The 19916-nt window shown below is 40.9% G+C and overlaps 1 protein-coding gene across 2 annotated transcripts in view; it reads left to right on the top strand.

The window, feature by feature from the left end:
* The window catches only part of lrfn2 (leucine rich repeat and fibronectin type III domain containing 2), a 341651-nt gene that overhangs the window by 154531 nt on the left and 167204 nt on the right, over positions 1-19916 (top strand). For both annotated transcript variants that reach the window (XM_031902656.1, XM_031902655.1), the window contains exon 3: positions 8404-8492. The gene's annotated coding sequence lies outside the window, so the exon portion shown is untranslated. The remainder of the gene's footprint in view (positions 1-8403; positions 8493-19916) is intronic.

Below are 19916 nucleotides of genomic sequence, written 5' to 3'. Positions count from 1 at the left end.
TTCTGTTTCATTGTTTCCCCTCATCATTTCCAGTCCCCTCCATTTTGCTTTACTCATTCCCGTTTTCTAATTTGTTTTCTAATTTATTCCTCTGCTTAAGCTCTTACTTACTTTCTTCTCCTCCCTTATGGCTTCCTAAACCCACTCATTCCTCCTTCTCTCAAGGCACATTGTGTAGCTGAGATCAATTCTGATGACAAGTAAAAGGTACAAGAGAGTCGACAGGAGGTTGTCAGTGTATTAAATACTTATTAGTACCTGGGTCTGTCAAGGTTGGTACGTTCTAGTGGGTCAGTCCACCCCTATAAAGATGCCTGGGTCTGTCAAGGTTGGTATGTTCTAGTGGGCCAGTCCACCCCTATAAAGATGCCTGGGTCTGTCAAGGTTGGTATGTTCTAGTGGGCCAGTCCACCCCTATAAAGATGCCTGGGTCTGTCAAGGTTGGTATGTTCTAGTGGGCCAGTCCACCCCTATAAAGATGCCTGGGTCTGTCAAGGTTGGTATGTTCTAGTGGGCCAGTCCACCCCTATAAAGATGCCTGGGTCTGTCAAGGTTGGTACGTTCTAGTGGGTCAGTCCACCCCTATAAAGATGCCTGGGTCTGTCAAGGTTGGTATGTTCTAGTGGGCCAGTCCACCCCTATAAAGATGCCTGGGTCTGTCAAGGTTGGTATGTTCTAGTGGGCCAGTCCACCCCTATAAAGATGCCTGGGTCTGTCAAGGTTGGTATGTTCTAGTGGGCCAGTCCACCCCTATAAAGATGCCTGGGTCTGTCAAGGTTGGTACGTTCTAGTGGGTCAGTCCACCCCTATAAAGATGCCTGGGTCTGTCAAGGTTGGTATGTTCTAGTGGGTCAGTCCACCCCTATAAAGATGCCTGGGTCTGTCAAGGTTGGTATGTTCTAGTGGGCCAGTCCACCCCTATAAAGATGCCTGGGTCTGTCAAGGTTGGTACGTTCTAGTGGGTCAGTCCACCCCTATAAAGATGCCTGGGTCTGTCAAGGTTGGTATGTTCTAGTGGGCCAGTCCACCCCTATAAAGATGCCTGGGTCTGTCAAGGTTGGTACGTTCTAGTGGGTCAGTCCACCCCTATAAAGATGCCTGGGTCTGTCAAGGTTGGTATGTTCTAGTGGGCCAGTCCACCCCTATAAAGATGCCTGGGTCTGTCAAGGTTGGTACGTTCTAGTGGGTCAGTCCACCCCTATAAAGATGCCTGGGTCTGTCAAGGTTGGTATGTTCTAGTGGGCCAGTCCACCCCTATAAAGATGCCTGGGTCTGTCAAGGATGGTACATTCTAGTGGGCCAGTCCACCCCTATAACGATGCTTATTAGTGCCTGGGTCTGTCAAGGTTGGTACGTTCTAGTGGGCCAGTCCACCCCTATAAAGATGCCTGGGTCTGTCAAGGTTGTTACGTTCTAGTGGGCCAGTCCACCCCTATAACAATGGGGTAATTATATCTTAGTTGGGATCAAGTACAGGTACTGTTTTATTATTACAGAGAAAAGGGAATCATTTAACCATGAAATAAACCCAATAGGGCTGTTCTGCCCCAATAAGGGGTAATTATATCTTAGTTGGGATCAAGTACAGGTACTGTTTTATTATTACAGAGAAAAGGGAATCATTTAACCATGAAATAAACCCAATAGGGCTGTTCTGCCCCAATAAGGGGTAATTATATCTTAGTTGGGATCAAGTACAGGTACTGTTTTATTATTACAGAGAAAAGGGAATCATTTAACCATGAAATAAACCCAATAGGGCTGTTCTGCCCCCAATAAGGGGTAATTATATCTTAGTTGGGATCAAGTACAGGTACTGTTTTATTATTACAGAGAAAAGGGAATCATTTAACCATTAAATAAACCCAATAGGGCTGTTCTGCCCCAATAAGGGGTAATTATATCTTAGTTGGGATCAAGTACAGGTACTGTTTTATTATTACAGAGAAAAGGGAATCATTTAACCATGAAATAAACCCAATAGGGCTGTTCTGCCCCAATAAGGGGTAATTATATCTTAGTTGGGATCAAGTACAGGTACTGTTTTATTATTACAGAGAAAAGGGAATCATTTAACCATGAAATAAACCCAATAGGGCTGTTCTGCCCCAATAAGGGGTAATTATATCTTAGTTGGGATCAAGTACAGGTACTGTTTTATTATTACAGAGAAAAATGAAATCAGTTTTAAAATTCTGAATTATTTGATTAAAATGGAGTCTATGGGAGGCAGGCTTTCCGTAATTTGGAGCTTTCTGAATAACGGGTTTCCGGATAAGGGATCCCATACCTGTATAAAAAAATCAAACGTGACCATTGATAAATTACCCCCTATGTGTTCAGTACAAAGGATTTATATTGTATGATTATAAACAAGTATATAGTGTTGGTATATGCTTTACTGCTTCACTGCACATACTGTATCTTTTCAACACTCTGCTTTACAGCCATTGTGTTTGAGAGTCAAAAGATGTTTATTATTACAATTCAAGTATTGAAATATTTCAAATAAAGAAAAACAGACTTGTTTCTCAATAACTTACAGTGGGGAATGAATAAGAACAAAAAAAGAGAAAACTTACGGAGTTCGTTTTAGTTGAGAACATTTTATTTTTTCTTTTCCCGTTGTGGCCTTGAAAAGTTATTTTTTTTTATTTTCATTCATTGTGAGATCAATTTAAAAATGTGTTTTAGGGGCTCTCAAGGCAATGTTTGTGCCTTTAGATACTGAGTCAATTAAACAAAGAAAAGAACAAGATAACAAGCTGTCTGTACCAACTGCCATATGTAGGGGTATTTTTTTTCCAAAAAGTATTGTGAGAAAAAGCTCAAATTCCCCAATGAGCCTTCTACTGAGCAACATGTGATTATAAGTGCAAGAGAAGTGACCAATGAGAATGCTGATTCCCAGCACTGTGTCAGGCCCCTTGCTGGTACCTTACATATAGAGATAATGATGGCATTTTCCCGTCATTATATGGCACAGGAATCAGACATGGGGATAAAGGGACAGACTTGTTCAGTGCTGGGAAACTGTGCTTATTGCTCCCAACTCCAATTGCAGGAACAGAGAACAGGGAGCCGGATTTACTCACATCAGCTGGGATTCTCATTGGGGGATTTCTTGCATTTTAATGCAGTTTTATTGGGCAATATTGCTTTAAGAATACAGCCCTGATGTTGCTGGACTACAGCTCCCAGCATGCCTCACCCTTCATTATATGTTACATTATTCTGGGATTTGTAGTCCGGCAACAGCTGAGTAACGTTTGGTTGAGCCGCGCTGTGCCCCTGGGTTTAGTTCCCCTTTAAAGGAAGAGTTACATGTTACTTGTATCAATAAATTATGTACAAAGTCCATTTAAGTTCATTTATATAAATGTAAATTATGCAGGTTTATTCCTTTTCAAATGTAAATTTTTTTTTATAAACTTGACCCTGAAAAAAAACCTGATCACATATTTCTCTCCATCAGTAGGAAAAAAAAAAACCATCGAAACCTTGATCACAATGAGAAATGAAAAAAACACCTTCATAATAGACCACAGGGGAAGGAAAGGCATTTGGGCATTTTACTGCCAATAGATTCGCCACATTAGTGCCACCTAGAACTCTATATTTATTCTGCAGAAAGCTTTACCTGCCTGAGTAACAGCCCTAGAAGCTTCCTCCATTTGTTTAAGATAGCAGCTGCCATTTTAGCTTGGTCTGATATCACTTCCCTGCCTGCACACTGCTCCTGGAATGGCTCTAAGCTCAGATTACACAGCAGGGAGGGGAGGGGGAGAGAGGGAGGAGAAGAAGGGAGGGGGAGAGAGTAGCAAACTGAGCAGACTTGTGCCCTTGCCCTGAAGGATATTTCTGAGAGCAGGAAGTCTGACACAGAAAAACATGTGACACAAAAGAAGACAAGAAATCCTGTGTTTCTGTTGATAGAGGACTGTGAGTGCTTATGGCTGTATTTACACAGACCTTTCTGATAAAGCTTACTGAGTTTGTACCTTTTCATTCTCCTTTAATGAACAAATAAGTCAAGTGTCTATATTAATAGAGTTCATCTTATTGTATATCCTTATTGTATAACAATCAACTGTTTTCATTTTGTCGCCATGTCCTCGACCTCCCAGAGACTTTACAGTCAGTCCAAAATGATGTTTATTACAGTCAGGTCAGTTTGTTGACATACTGGAGTTCACAAAAAGGAACTGAACATCTAAAGAAACATTGTGATTAAAAACAGCGATTACTTCACTTTTTGACCTGAAATAAAAATAGATTAACCTGACATTATACATCTAAGAAAATAAATATTCAAATAAAAACATAAATGTCATCCAATTAGCATTTTGTTTCATGGTGCCAATAAAGTCTGTATTGTATTTAGTATAGTCATTTTTTTAAATGTATCGATTTGCCTTTTTTAAGGAAAAGTAAAGTGTGCCTGAGTCTGAGCTTTCAGCCGGCGCTACACATTAGAACTGCTTTCAGCTAACCTATTGTTTCTCCTACTCCCATGTAACTGGAGGAGTCCCAAGCCGGACTTGGATTTCTTACTATTGAGTGCTATTCTGATACCTACTGGGAGCTGCTATCTTGCTCCCTTCCCATTGTTCTGCTGATCGGCTGCTGGGGGTGAGGGGGGGATATCACTCCAACTTGCAGCGCAGCAGTAAAGTGTGCCTGAGTCTGAGCTTTCAGAAGAAGCCAGCTCTACACATTAGAACTGCTTTCAGCTAACCTATTGTATATCCTACTCCCATGTAACTGGAGGAGTCCCAAGCCGGACTTGGATTTCTTACTATTGAGTGCTATTCTGATACCTACTGGGAGCTGCTATCTTGCTCCCTTCCCATTGTTCTGCTGATTGGCTGCTGGGGGTGAGGGGGGGATATCACTCCAACTTGAAGCGCAGCAGTAAAGTGTGCCTGAGTCTGAGCTTTCAGCCAGCGCTACACATTAGAACTGCTTTCAGCTAACCTATTGTTTCTCCTACTCCCATGTAACTGGAGGGGTCCCAAGCCGGACTTGAATTTCTTACTATTTAGTGCTATTCTGATACCTACTGGGAGCTGCTATCTTGCTCCCTTCCCATTGTTCTGCTGATCGGCTGCTGGGGGTGAGGGGGGGGGGGTATCACTCCAACTTGCAGCGCAGCAGTAAAGTGTGCCTGAGTCTGAGCTTTCAGCCAGCGCTACACATTAGAACTGCTTTCAGCTAACCTATTGTTTCTCCTACTCCCATGTAACTGGAGGAGTCCCAAGCCGGACTTGGATTTCTTACTATTGAGTGCTATTCTGATACCTACTGGGAGCTGCTATCTTGCTCCCTTCCCATTGTTCTGCTGATCGGCTGCTGGAGGTACGTTGTGTATACAAGTATTTATGTATATATGTACATATGTGCATATGTATATAGCAAAGCCCCAGTTTTTGCAGCTAAAGAAACCCAACATTTCAAAGGAAAATTCCCCAATAAAAATCTTGCATTTTCCCTTTTGTTGCAGGGCAGGTTTCTCTATTATAATTCTTTAAACGGTTCCATTCAGTTCTACTACAACATATAAGTGACTGGATACATACAGAAAGGGAATATATGCAAATCCTCCTCCTCCTCCTCCTCCTCTCAAACCTTCTGCCTACAGCAGTCATCGCCCGGATTTTAATCATTTTCCAGCCTGAATACCGTAGCGGCAAAGCCTGAAAATACTGCAAATATATACATAATGAAATGCTGAATCTGTGGGTGATAGGCACCAGAAAAGGGGCCTCTCGTTACCAGGCGTCTTCAACAGCTGACGTTAAAGTAGCCCATTAATTGGCATTGGTAAATGTTAAACCTCAGTTATTGGATAACTCGTTACGTCTTCTAGTCAGGAATGAAATAAAAAGTAAATAAATAAGAACATTTTGGGCACAATGTAATGAAAGTCATAAGTTCCACCATCTTGTAACGCATAGCAACCAATCAGCAGGCAGCGTTTATCAGTAGTGATGAGCAAATCTGTTCCGCTTCGCTTCGCCGAAAAATTAGCGAATCTTTCAAAAGATCTGCGAAACGGAGAAAATGTTGTGCGACAAAAAGAAATTGTCGCCCGCGGCTATTATTTTGTCGCGCGGCTATTGTTTCGTCGCCCGCGGCTATTATTTTGTCGCGCGGCTATTGTTTCGTCGCCCGCGGCTATTATTTCGTCGCCCGCGGCTATTATTTTGTCGCGCGGCTATTGTTTCGTCGCCCGCGGCTATTATTTTGTCTCCCGCGGCTATTATTTCGTCGCCCGTGGCTATTATTTTGTCGCCCGCGGCTATTATTTTGTCGCGTGGCTATTGTTTCATCGCCCGCGGCTATTATTTTGTCGCGCGGCTATTATTTTGTCGACCACGGCTATTATTTCGTCGCCCGTGGCTATTATTTCGTCGCACGGCTATTCTTTTGACGCCCGCGACCATTCTTTTTTGACGCTGGCAACAATTTTTGGACGTGCAGCGAATTTTCCCGCAGCAAATTTTTTCATCCGTTTCGCGAAACAATTCGCCAATGGCAAAACGCGGAAATTCGCCGCGAATCCATGCCTGGCGAAACATTTCGCCCCTCACTATTTATCAGTCATCTGATTAGTTTCTGTAGGCTACTAAACCAACTCTGTACCCCTTTGATGAAGGTTCCCATCTCTAAACGTATCCGGATAATTCCCAAGACGAATCCAGTCATTGTTCTCCTGACAACATTTCAACTTGGATTTTCTCAACGGAATCTTCCGGCTTTGGGGCAGAAGAAGATTAAATGATTTGCTAAAGGTCACTCGGAATTGGGCTCAGGTCACGGCTAGAAGGCTTCCCTCTCTGTAAGAGTATTAAGAATGGGGCATGGGAAGTTCATTGGAGAACAAGTTGTGTTTGTCATAGAGAGGGAAAGGATAATCCAAGTGTGGGGATTAAAGCAATTATCACACTATGAGATGATTATTCCCATTCACCTTTCCTTATAGGGGACATTGCCTATGCTTGGAATAAACTGGCCAGTTTATCTTCCACTAACGACTTCAAAAACGGAATGCAATGTAGCTTAATTCATTAATTATTAAATGTTACATAATTGTCGTAACTACAGAAAAACGTAACCAACACAAATGACGTGTGAGGGGCAGATTTACTCATTTTTTTATTTTAAAAAATTCGCCCAAACTTATTTCCACGAATGTCTGACATTGACTTGAAAATCTGAACTGCAAAAAAAGTCGCAGAAACTATGACTTTTTAAAAAAATTCTTGCCCCGGAAAACTCGAATTTTTTGCACAAAAACCGGCGTCAAAAATCTGAAACCTCTGAAAAGTTTTGAGGCAAAAGATGGATCTTTCAGCAACAGGGAAGGAACATCTGGCATTTTAGCTGGGGAATTGTCGGATTTTTAGCCATTTGGATGCGTAAATATCGAAAAACGCGTGAACTTTAGTTCGTAAAAACTCGAATCAGAAAAAGAATAATCCGATGAGTAAATGGTCAATAATGTCTACCTAGAATTTCATTCCCAAACCACGGAAGGATTTCCATTAGATATTGGAATTTTGCTTTCATTTATACATAACGGGTTGGGCACTATTTGGGGATTCAACCAGTTCATCCCATTGGGCTCATTTTGGTCAAGGTCAGGGCATTTATTATTTATTTATTTATTTTCTATTTTTGTAAACCAATGCTGTATGGACCTTACTTTGATAATATCCTGCTGAAACAGAGGAAATGGTCATGGTCAGAGGTCCCGGAGGAAAAAGCATAGAATAGCCACAAATTCTTTTATATGATCTAATGGCACTTCTTATACAGTAGGTTGTGGCTGAAATGGTCAATTCCAATAATTTCAATAATTGGAAGTGACTTCCACGTGCTTCTGGTCATGTAGGTCCTAAAGATTGTCGTATGAATATTGTGATTGTGTTAACAATGTTGGCTCATGTGATAAAAATAAAGCAACTTTAGTTTTTATTGGCAGAAGGGCAAATAAATACATTGAATTAAGTTCTTTGAAGAAGAAGAAGAAGAATGAGAAGCAAAAAGCCTGCTCAGCTACACCAGAATTGTAAGGCCAACTCAAAATGGCAATAACTGTACCTCAAAGTTCAAGATGCACCGGTGTAAGTCATGGCAGGTTGCTAATGCACATTAAGGGGGTTGTAAAGATCCCAGAACAATGGGTGGATTTCCATGAAATTCAAAAATGAAGTTTTACTTGATATCCCAAGACCTCCCCACATCCGTGGGTGTAAGAGGAACTTCCCAGTCAATAGATACCTTAGCAGAAAGAGAATTTAGTAGTACCCTGATGATAAAAGGTACAACATATATATATAAACCTAGAATTTACTGTACCCCTAATTGCAATACATTTTGTTTGTTTTTGTTCCATAGGTTCCTACACATAAAAGTGAAGCATTGAGCTCCTGACTCTCGGACAATGTTCCCCGCTACTCTGGAATACACCCCTCAGTAAAGCTAGGGTGAGTTTGATTGCTGAAATGCAAAGATATGACTGTCTTACAAAATGCACATTGCCCTCACAGAAATATATATATAGTGAATACTGTACCACCTGTTGTAAACTATAGGGATATTATAGGTCACTGAGAAATTTCACGACTATATACAGGTCAAGGAACTCCAAGATGACTTCTTACAACAGGGGGTACATTATTTATTATAATATACAAGTTCCAGTGATTCATGTGACGGAAATGACATCACTAAGCGCCGATTCTAACTGATGACATCACTAAGCAGGATTTATTGGTTATTCATGGCTCTTGTGTTATTTATATAGGCTTTGGATCTGGCTGATACAGGGCCGTGAATAGTGGTTTTTAGCTCTACAGAAGTGTATAGAGGAGTCATTTGTATTTTTATAACTTTGTGAATACCTTTGTTACCTTCTATCTGCAGTTTCAGATATGAGTAAAGACTGTAATTAAACATGAGTAACTCTGTATAATTATAACCTGGTACGGTGCAGTGCTGATGTATTCTGACTGTAGGGACAAATCACTGGGAAGTGGGTTGAATTGGTATTTCAGCCGGGGCCCTGGGTAAGTCACTAAATAACTGAGCTGGGACTTTCTGTGCCTGATTTATTAGGTTTACAGCATAGTGTGTAATTACTAACTCGTATATTTACAGAAACCAATAAGACTTGCTTGGGGCAAAGCAACTAAGGTGGATAAGGGGACCTGCTTGTGACCTAGATAGCACAACATCATGGCCAACACTGTGCACAAATCTCCATTGTCGTAAATAGTGTAACGACACCAGTAAAAGCTTTTCTATCCGCCTTACACAGCCCAGTTGAAGGTCTCACGACCTGATGGGTTGTTAGTTGTTTGGTTTATATTTGTAGATTAAATATAAAGCTATTAGGTTAATGTTAATGACTAGCCTGGTTTATGTCTTTATTCACATTGATTAATAGAAATTACCACACCGCGCAACATGGCACAACATCGCCATATTTCAGGGCATGAGGGTGGGATAATGGACTGACATGGTGGGACGGGATGCACCTTCTGAGCTGGATAAGTAGACCAAGTTACCTCCATCTGTTATTATTTCATGGCCGTGCTTTTATACAGGGCATGAAACTCCGAGGTGACTTCTTACAACTTACTTTGGGACCAAAGTAAGTGCACAAGCATTAGTGGCCTCTCCAAACTAAGTACCCGGTGCCAGGGTCGGACTGGGGGGGTGCAGGGCCCACCAGGGCTGCTGCCCCAGGGGCCCTGCAGGTGCCCCCGCCAGCCGTGTCCCCCGCATCCCCCTAACCCCCCGCAGGAGCCCCCTCTGAGCCCCCATAACCTCCCCACAGGGTCGCCACCCAACGTCCTTCCCTAAGATTCCATAAGTTTAAAGCGTCAGGGAAGGAACGGTCGGCCGGGGGGAGCCCCGGCAGGGTCGGGTCTGGGCTGCTGGGCCCACCAGGTTTTTTCCCGGCGGCCCAGTTAAACCCTGCCCTGTGCTAGAAGAGAATAGGAGGACGGCTCCCCCTCAAAAGACCAAAAAAATTTAGACTCCAGCACATAGGCAGAATGCAAAAAAAGGGGTAACTTCTGTGTTTAATTGTGAATAGCCAAACAAAACAACATTTCAGGGGTGGGCTCTTCATCAGGTCACACTGACCAATGGATAATGGACTGACATGGTGAGACATGATGTGCCATCTGAGCTGGATAAGTAGACCAAGTTAGCTCCATCTGTTATTACTGCCTGGCCATGCTTTTATACAGGTCATGGAACTCCAAGGTGACTTTTTACAACTTACTTTGGGACCAAAGCAAGTGCACAAGTGCAAGTGGCCTCTCCAAACTAAGTAGCCCGGTGCTACAGGAGGACAGGAGGACACAAAAAGGGGGTAACTCCTGTGTTTAATTGTACATAGCCAAAAAAAACCCCATTGTTTTGGGGGGTGAGCACTTCATCAGTCATACTGACCCATGGATAATGGACTGACATGGTGGGACGGGATGCACCTTCTGAGCTGGATAAGTAGACCAAGTTAGCTCCATCTGTTATTATTTCATGGCCGTGCTTTTATACAGGTCATGGAACTCCAAGGTGACTTCTTACAACTTACTTTGGGACTAAGTTATCTCCATCTGTTATTAAAAAAACGTTCCTTCTTTTATTACTTCTTTGCCTTCTTTGCCCTTTGAGTCCCTTTCCATACAAAATACACATTACCCCCACAGAAATATATATATATATATATATACAGTGATTAATGTACCCCCTGTTGTAAAATATAGGGATATTATAAGTCCCCGAGGAGTTCCTTATAATATATAGTGAATAAAGTGCCCCCTATTGTAACATATAGGGATATTATAAGCCCCCTAGGAGTTCCTTATAATATATAGTGAATAAAGTACCCCCTATTGTAACATATAGGGATATTAAAAGTCCCTGAGGAGTTCCTTATAATATATAGTGAATAAAGTACCCCCTATTGTAACATATAGGGATATTATAAGCCCCTAAGGGGTTCCTTATAATATATAGTGAATAAAGTGCCCCCTATTGTAACATATAGGGATATTATAAGCCCCCGAGGGGTTCCTTATAATATATAGTGAATAAAGTGCCCCCTATTGTAACATATAGGGATATTATAAGTCCCTGAGGAGTTCCTTATAATATATAGTGAATAAAGTGCCCCCTATTGTAACATATAGGGATATTATAAGTCCCCGAGGAGTTCCTTATAATATATAGTGAATAAAGTACCCCCTATTGTAACATATAGGGATATTATAAGCCCCCGAGGAGTTCCTTATAATATATAGTGAATAAAATACCCCCTATTGTAACATATAGGGATATTATAAGCCCCCGAGGAGTTCCTTATAATATATAGTGAATAAAGTGCCCCCTATTGTAACATATAGGGATATTATAAGCCCCCGAGGAGTTCCTTATAATATATAGTGAATAAAGTGCCCCCTATTGTAACATATAGGGATATTATAAGCCCCCGAGGAGTTCCTTATAATATATAGTGAATAAAGTGCCCCCTATTGTAACATATAGGGATATTATAAGTCCTCGAGGGGTTCCTTATAATATATAGTGAATAAAGTACCCCCTATTGTAACATATAGGGATATTATAAGCCCCCGAGGAGTTCCTTATAATATATAGTGAATAAAGTACCCCCTATTGTAACATATAGGGATATTATAAGCCCCCGAGGAGTTCCTTATAATATATAGTGAATAATGTACCCCCTATTGTAAAATATAGGGATATTATCTGAGGAGTTTAATGACCATGCTGTTCTACAGGCCATGGAACTCCAAGGTGACTTCGTACAACTTACTTTGGGACCAAGTTATCTCCATCTGTTATTAATAAAAAGGTCCTTCTTTTACTACCTTGGACTCCTTTGCCCTTTGAGTCCCTTCCCATGTCTCACTAAGTCACGGATGGCTGACTAAGGCTTATTGGAGCTGGATTTCAGGCACAGCTTGAGGGCCACAATTTCAATATCCCGGCGTGACACCCTGTGGTTTTGGAATTAGAAAGCGCTTCCATTTCCATTACAAATCTTTTTTGCCTTCCTGGGTGACCTTGACGTTCTCCTTGAGGATCCTGATTGAAGACGAGGGTGATGGAGCCATTTGTCCGTGGGAAATAAAGTCCGGCCGGATGACAGAAGTCATTATGCTTTTTTTAATGGAGCGTGTGGCGGCGGCTGATTGCCGGATTGGCCGGAGTAGAACTTGTTGAGGCTGAGCAGCACGTGTGCCCCCCCCAGGCTCGTTAGTATGGGATTACTATGGCATCCTCTTAGCCCTCTGCATATGCTCTGGGCCCCACACCCTCGGCTTTGGGCTTATGGCACAATCTGCTTCCCGGCTTTCTGCTCATTAGAAAGAACTTGTCGTGTACAGTCATTATTATCACGATTATCCCTTTATTTATGGAATAGTCGTCTTCATTATCGATTCACAGCGCTCCGGCGGGACGGGCCAACGGGAACAAAAAGAAGGGGAATTACATAGATCTGTCTCTGGCTGTCAGGGGGATTTGGGGGGGTTGTAATGTGACTGTAACTGTATTGCATAAAGCAGCTGGCATGGCCCTGTGTGTAGAAATAGCTAAAAGTACTTACTCAATATAATATGCCCTTTGTACTGACTGTCTATGTTTTATACCCCCCCCGGGGGCCCTCTACCCTTTCTGCCCCCTTAGTAATGTTTCAGCTGTAATTGGGGCTTTATGATGTTATATAAAGGCAAGGTAAACCTCAGTGTCTTTGAATATATTTATTTTTTTATCTATCTATCTATCTATCTATCTATCTATCAATAATCTATCAATCTATACATAGATATTCATAATCTATCAATCTATATATCTATTTATCAATCTATCTAGCTATCATCTATCTATCTATCTATCTATCATCTATCTTTCTATCTATCTATCTATCTATCTATCTATCTATCTATCTATCCATAATCTATCTATCTATCAATCTGTTATCTATCTATCTATCTATCTATCTATCCATAATCTATCTATCTGTCTATCTATCTATCTATCTTTCTATCTATCTATCTATCTATCTATCTATCTGTCTGTCTGTCTGTCTGTCTGTCTGTCTATCTATCTTTCTTTCTATCTATCTATCTATCTATCTATCTATCTATCTATCTATCCATAGTCTATCTATCTATCCATAATCTATCTATCTATCTATCTATCCATAATCTATCTATCTATCTATCTATCTATCTATCTAATCTATCTATCTAATCTGTCTGTCTGTCTGTCTGTCTGTCTGTCTATCTATCTATCTATCCATAATCTGTCTATCTATCTATCTATCTATCCATAATCTATCTATCTATCTATCTATCTATCTATCTATCTATCTATCTAATCTATCTATCTATCTAATCTGTCTGTCTGTCTGTCTGTCTGTCTGTCTGTCTATCTATCTATCTATCTATCTATCTATCTATCTATCTATCTATCATCTATCTATCGATCTATCATCTATCGATCTATCATCTATCGATCTATCTATCGATCTATCTACCTATAATCTGTCAATCAATCATCTATCTATTATCGATCTATCTATCTGTCTGACTGTCTGTCTGTCTATCTATCTATGTATGGTTTAACAATAACATAACCTTACAATCACATTCAGGTCCTACAGAGAGGAGAGATCAGCAGATTGATACAAAGTGATTTACTTATGAGGAAAGGGAAGGGTCTATTTATCAAACCCGACGTAGCAATCACAGCCACACTCTGGGGCGTATTCACTAAATTGCATCTGCCTTAGAGCGCCACCTATAACCCCATTAACACGAAAATATTTAGTGTATATAAGGATATAGGACACCTGCATGGCTATACGGGAGGATGTGGTTGGACGTATGTTGTCCAATGACAAGTCATGTATGAAAGGCCTTTCAAGGAACAGCCTCCCCTGCTATTATTGCCCTGGGGCAGGATGATCATTCTGTTAATAATGGTTCTAAATGTTAACACTCGCTGTAGGGATAGTGAGTCAGGCTAATGGCGCACGTAGCGTCTTTTCCCACCATTTTGACGTTGACCTTTGGACATTTGACATTCTGATTCTGCCGGCTTTTGATTTGACTTGTACGGCGACCTCTTGTCACTGCAGAGCCACAATGGGCTTCGACAGAGCAGAACATATTTAGGCCAATGGGCCAACTCTGTGAATAGAAAGAAAACAAGTGTAGGGCCTTCTGGGTAAGATTAGGGATGCTCAGAATCCAGGATTCAGTTTGGGATTAGGCCAAGATTTGGCCTTTTTCATCAGGATTCGGATTGGGCCAAATCCATGGTCCTGGCCAAACCGAATCCTTGAAAATAATGTGACTCAAGTTGAACATTTTTCACTGCAAAGAGTAGTTGATCCTTAGGTAAGATACCCTTCCAATCTAACATTGGCTGACTAGGCAATCCCACCGTAGAAGGATGGTCGACCGACTGCAATAGTCAATCTCTACAGCCCATTCAGTTGACCAAAGAGCTCATTCCACTTGTCTTTAATGAAGATCTAAAAATCTCTACATTGTAGAGATAGAGACAGATGCTACATGTTCTGTCTTTATCTTCGTCTCTAGACAATATAATACCATTCAACAGAAAGAACTTGATTGAAGTTCTCGATTAAAAACTCGAATTCGAGTTATGGTCAACAACTCGAATGTCTGGTATTTCTTAAAGAACAAGGAATGGCTATAACTTCATATTATACTTTGTAATAGAGGGAGCCAGTCTGAAGCCTGTCTGGAGTATCATTCTCCAGAAGTTTGGGCAATTTCTCTCTTATCACCATCGCCATCGCCATCTTTATTTTACTGATGTAATAAAGATGGCGACTTTGAACATGATCCGCAAATAATCTGGAGGCAAAGGGTGAAACACACTGATCCCCCTGGGAATAGGATTTAATTCTAAGACTCAGTCAATCGCTGTGTATAATTCGCCCTGAGTTTGCATGTCACCATAGCAACCCATGTAGGACTGTTGCTATTGGTGCGTGCATCAAGGTGGGCGGGATTAGGTTTTAGTAAGTGAGAGCTCATTGTCCCCTGTATGTAAGGGCGCTCCCAAGAAATTTCATTTATTTGTCAACAACTGCATAGAATTGTCTTCAATTGGTCTTTGTGCAGGACCACTGAATTCTGGGAATTTGTGAGCTTGTGAGTTTCTATAGAAGTCAACGGTAGTTCAAACCATAGTCTCAAACTCGAATTTTACAAGTTTTTAGAGCTCGTAAATGTAAAAAATGTGAGGTATTCATATTTTTTTATCCGAAGGAGTTTTCCTTATTAATAAATCAGCGACCATTCCGTATGCAAATTTATTCGATTTAGAAAAAACAAACTCAAAAATTGATAAATAAGCCCATAAATGATGAAGATATTTACATAAATACTAGGGATGCACCGAACCCCTGAATCCTTCGTAAAGGATTCGGCCGAATACCAAACCAAATCCGAACCCTAATGACAACTAGCATATGCTAATTAGGTTATGGGAGGACTGCATCTTCATTAGCATATGCTAATTAGGTTATGGGAGGGTTGCATCTTCATTATCATATGCTAATTAGGTTACGGGAGGGTTGCATCTTCATTATCATATGCTAATTAGGATATGGGAGGGTTGCATCTTCATTAGCATATGCTAATTAGGTTATGGGGGGACTGCATCTTCATTAGCATATGCTAATTAGGATATGGGAGGGTTACATCTTCATTAGCATATGCTAATTAGGTTATGGGAGGGTTACATCTTCGTTAGCATATGCTAATTTGGATATGGAAGGGTTGCATCTTCATTATCATATGCTAATTCGGATATGGGAGGGTTACACCTTCATTAGCATATGCTAATTAGGGTATGGGAGGGTTACATCTTCATTAGCATATGCTAATTAGGATATGGGAGGGTTACATCTTCATTAGCATACGCTAATTAGGATATGGGAGGGTTGCATCTTCATTATCATATGCTAATTAGGATATGGGAGGGTTACATCTTCATTAGCATATGCTAATTAGGTTATGGGAGGACTGCATCTTCATTAGCATATGCTAATTAGGATATGGGAGGGTTACATCTTCATTAGCATATGCTAATTTGGGTATGGGAGGGTTACATCTTCATTAGCATATGCTAATTAGGATATGGGAGGGTTACATCTTCATTAGCATACGCTAATTAGGATATGGGAGGGTTACATCTTCATTAGCATATGCTAATTAGGATATGGGAGGGTTACATTTTCAACCTCCGTGTTTGCATGGCGAGAAAAAAGGGATTTTTCGGATTCGGTTCGGCCAGGATTATGGCCCAAAAAGGCAGAATCTTGGCTGAATCCTGAACTGATTCCAGCGTTCAGTGAATCTTTTATAAATACATTTTATAAAGTCGCAATTAGTGATGAGCGAATCTGTTCCGTTTCGCTTCGCCGAAAAATTTGCAAATCTTTCAAAAGATTTTGAAATAATAGCCCGTGGCTATTATTTTGTCGCCGCGGCTATTATTTTGTTGCCCACGGCTATTATTTTGTTGCACAGCGATTATTTTGTCGCCCGTGGCTATTATTTTGTCACCCGCGGCTATTATTTAGTTGCCCGCGGCTATTATTTTGTCGCACCGCTATTATTTTGTTGCCCACGGCTATTATTTTGTTGCACATCGATTATTTTGTCGCCCGTGGCTATTATTTTGTCACCCACGGCTATTATTTAGTTGACCGCGGCTATTATTTTGTCGCACGGCTATTATTTTGTTGCCCACGGCTATTATTTTTTTGCACAGCGATTATTTTGTTGCCCGTGGCTATTATTTAGTCACCCGCGGCTATTATTTTGTTGCACGGCGATTATTTTGTTGCCCGTGGCTATTATTTTGTCACCCGCGGCTATTATTTAGTTGCCCGCGGCTATTATTTTGTCGCGCGGCTATTATTTTGTTGCCCGCGGCTATTATTTTGTTGCACAGCGATTATTTTGTTGCCCGTGGCTATTATTTTGTCACCCGCGGCTATTATTTTGTCACCTGCGGCTATTATTTTGTCGCCCGCAGCTACTATTTCGTCACGCAGCTATTCTTTTGACGCCTGCAACTATTCTTTTTTGACGCCGGCGACAATTTGCATTTGACATGCAGCGAATTTTTCCGCTGCAAATTTTTTCATCCATTTCGTGAAACAATCCGCCAATGGCAAAACGCGGAAATTCGCCGCAAATCCATGCCTGGCAAAACATTTTGCCCATCACAAGTCACAATATATTATTTGTAGCTTATAATATTGACCGACCCATAAAAGTCTCTCTGAGACCCTCTCTGAGAATTCCGAGCTGACATCGGGGAGATAATTCTGCAGGGATCCGACTTGCAAATCTGACACATTTCACAAACCCTTTTAAAGTAATGAAGACATGGGAACAAGATCATTTCTCTCCCCGTCTTTCCCTCTCGACAAAAGTAACATATCAGCTCGGGATAACAAAGTCATCGTGGGCAAAGGAAATGTCACATTTGGCAGAGAAATGCATTAAGGAAGGTTTAGTGTTGCCTTAAATCAAAGAGAATCCCTCGAGTATTTCCCAAGGGTGGGAGACGTTCCGAGACAAAGTACAAAACAACCATTTCTGTCGCAAGAATTGGCGCTTTTCCCGCAACTTTTTGCTGTTTTTAGTCAGCGAGATGTTAGAATAAAAAACATTTTGGAAATAATATCCAAGTCATTATTTCAAAAGCTGATGAGAGAGAAATGGATTCTCCAATTGTGTTTGGTTCCCTGAGAGTTTGGGTTTGGCACCTCATTGTCTTGTGTATAAGGATATACATTCACTTTAAAGGGGAACTAAACCCTGCGGCACAGCGCGGCTCAACCAAACTTTACTCAGTTGTTGCCGGACTACAAATCCCAGAACAATGTAACATATAATGAAGGGTGAGGCATGTATAGTACAGGTACTGTTTTATTATTACAGAGAAAAGGGAATCATTTAACCATGAAATAAACCCAATAGGGCTGTTCTGCCCCAATAAGGGGTAATTATATCTTAGTTGGGATCAAGTACAGGTACTGTTTTATTATTACAGAGAAAAGGGGATCATTTAACCATGAAATAAACCCAATAGGGCTGTTCTGCCCCCAATAAGGGGTAATTATATCTTAGTTGGGATCAAGTACAGGTACTGTTTTATTATTACAGAGAAAAGGGAATCATTTAACCATGAAATAAACCCAATAGGGCTGTTCTGCCCCCAATAAGGGGTAATTATATCTTAGTTGGGATCAAGTACAGGTACTGTTTTATTATTACAGAGAAAAGGGAATCATTTAACCATTAAATAAACCCAATAGGGCTGTTCTGCCCCCAATAAGGGGTAATTATATCTTAGTTGGGATCAAGTACAGGTACTGTTTTATTATTACCTGTATTATGATATAATCTGCCATTGGTTGCCGCCCATTATGTTATATCCCTTTACTAGTGCCCAAGGGTGGAAGATCGGGGAGAATTTAGCAGAAACAACCCCATAAGTTTTCACAGTGAGACCTTAGTAATAAGAATTTCCCATGTACATTGAATTTAATGTATAAGAAGAGATAGTAATTATCTGCTGGGCGCCGGCATGTTATTTAGACGCTGCAATGGAATCTTCCCCCCACTTATTTCTATTATTCTTCCCTCTTTCATTCAACCAGGGACATTTATCACATCCCCATTGCTAAATACAATTAATCTTGGTCTCTTTTGTCATGAATTTACCACCAACTGCAGGAACGTTTCACAAACTCTTAATGAACTGATTAGTTTGATTAACATTCGGATCCGCGGACTGAATATATTTCATCCGTCAGGAATGCCGCGACTCTCGGGCTTAATGGTCTTTGCAGCCCAATGATTGATAAGATGCACAAGTACAAGATGGAGCCTGAATGTTGATTTGCGGTTTGTTTAACCGGCCGACGAGTTAAAGCATCAGACGTCGTTGTAAAGTCTGTAATTTAACCGTCTTGCAACCTCGCGCCCCAAGGCAGAAAAGTGACAGCATTATTATTATCCTTTATTTATATAGTGCCTTCCTCTTCTACTGAGCTTTATAGAGAGTATACATCAGTCACATGTGTCCCTGCCCCATTTGTACCCAATTTGCACCAATTAACTTGACTATTGTCCCTACTTACTATGGCGCTATTTCCAGATTCTGGTTGGCGGGAGCGAAAACCACTGCGCCCCCTAGTGTTGCTATAGAAAAAACGTAATTCTAGATGCAAGGAAATTCCCCAATGAGCCTTCTACTGAGCAACATGTGATTATAAGTGCAAGAGAAGTGACCAATGAGAATGCTGATTCCCAGCACTGTGTCAGGCCCCTTGCTGGTACCTTACATATAGAGATAATGATGGCATTTTCCCCTCATTATATGGCACAGGAATCAGACATGGGGATAAAGGGACAGACTTGTTCAGTGCTGGGAAACTGTGCTTATTGCTCCCAACTCCAATTGCAGGAACAGAGAACAGGGAGCTGGATTTACTCACATCAGCTGGGATTCTCATTGGGGGATTTCTTGCATTTTAATGCAGTTTTATTGGGCAATATTGCTTTAAGAATACAGCCCTGATGTTGCTGGACTACAGCTCCCAGCATGCCTCACCCTCCATTATATATTATATTATTATTTTTTTTTCACCAGGTATGGATTTGCAGCGAAAGTCTACATTTCCCCACTGGTGATTTTTTTTTTGCGAAACTAACAATTTGCTAAATGAGGAAAAATTCCCGTTCGCTTCAAAAGAAGTTGTGCCCTCGTCGAAAAACTTGTGTCTACGTTAAATAAGTCTTGGGAAAGTC

The sequence above is a fragment of the Xenopus tropicalis genome, chromosome 5 (genome assembly GCF_000004195.4).
Source record: "Xenopus tropicalis strain Nigerian chromosome 5, UCB_Xtro_10.0, whole genome shotgun sequence".
NCBI classification, from domain to species: Eukaryota; Metazoa; Chordata; class Amphibia; order Anura; family Pipidae; genus Xenopus; species Xenopus tropicalis.
This window is presented reverse-complemented; position numbering and strand designations above follow the sequence as displayed.